The following is a 1,377-nucleotide window of genomic DNA, read 5'->3' as shown; positions in this document are numbered from 1 at the left end:
AGTCCCTACACCTCACATAGCACTTGTGCACCTGCTTTGATCCCTTCATTTGGAGAGGGGGTACCTCTTGGAGTACTACCCGGGTTACACAGGTGTTCCCCTTTCTATACTTATTCTAGGGCATCCTGCCTTGAGCTCCTTTCAAGGCTGCTAAGCACCACTCATCTGGCTCATGGGGAAAAAGCTGGAGCACTACTGAGATGGGGGATCAGATCTTGCATTGTTATTTTTATAAAATAATTCAATATTCATTGGCAGTACTGGATCCAGGATGGTGAAGAATGTGTGGCAGCAATGGAGAGCTCACTGTACAGGAGTGAAGCAACTGATATCAGAGATCTGTGGCAAACTGGGAGCAAAGCAGGGGCTATGACTGCACTCACTCCTCTCCTGGATCCACCCTTATTCCTTAGGCCAGAGAGAGCTTAAGTGACTCCCCTGTCTGGGGCCTGGTGAACTCACCAGAGAGAGGATCATCTCCTTGCTTCAGTGAATTTTTGTTTCAAACAAAGTGCAATAGCTTCAGTGAGAGACAGAAACACCCAGCTCAATGGATGGGGCCAATGGAAGATCTGCTTTAATAGGAGACCGGATGCAGGTGAAGGGGTATGCTGCTTCACATCAGGCCACTGGGGTACACTGATCCAAAAAGGCTGAAAACCCCTGTCCTAGGTTAAAAACGCTTACATGCACAGTGGTGCCTCACTAAGCTTCCTAGCTCTTGGTCCTGTTCTTGGATGCTAGGCTTTAGACATGGTGCCTGGACGGCTAATGGAGGACTGTGAACTCCAGGTACAGTTAAATGTGGCACCAGCGAGCCTTGGTCCTGGCGGCCTGAGGCCCCATTTGTTCAGGTCATGCAAAATCTGATGTGACACCTACAAACACCTTGAAAGCTGGGGTGCTGCAGTCACCAGCTTGTGCTGTGACTTATCTGGTTTTAAATTAGCGCCACTATCCAGCGCCGTCCTGTCCCGCAGCCCCAGACTGCGCCCAAGGCCCCGACCCTTGACGGAGTCGCGGAGCAGCCAAAGGCCGGCCGCGGCGGCACCGCAGTGGCCGCCCGCCGCCGACGTCAAGGGGAGCAGGGCGCTCGGCCCTCCAGCACGGCTGTCCCAGCGCAGCGCGAAGGTGGAGGTGTCCGGAGGCTCCCGTGGGCGCTGCCCGCTGCAGGCCCCGCGCCCCGGGGGCCTCGGGAAAGCCCTGGGCCGCGCGCGACTCCCTCTGCCCCAGGGCCCCGCTGACTCCCGGCGGCAGCGGCTCTCCCCGGGCCGCGGAGGTAGAGCAGGGTTGGCGCATGCCACCGGGCCCGGAGGAGCCGAGCGGGAAGCGAGGCCCAGGTCAGCCAGGTGCGCAGTACCCTCCCCCGGCCCGACC

Source organism: Crocodylus porosus, unplaced genomic scaffold (assembly GCF_001723895.1).
Source record: "Crocodylus porosus isolate Cpor-Errol unplaced genomic scaffold, CroPor_comp1, whole genome shotgun sequence".
Taxonomy (NCBI): domain Eukaryota; kingdom Metazoa; phylum Chordata; order Crocodylia; family Crocodylidae; genus Crocodylus; species Crocodylus porosus.
Note: the sequence above shows the minus strand (reverse complement) of the source record.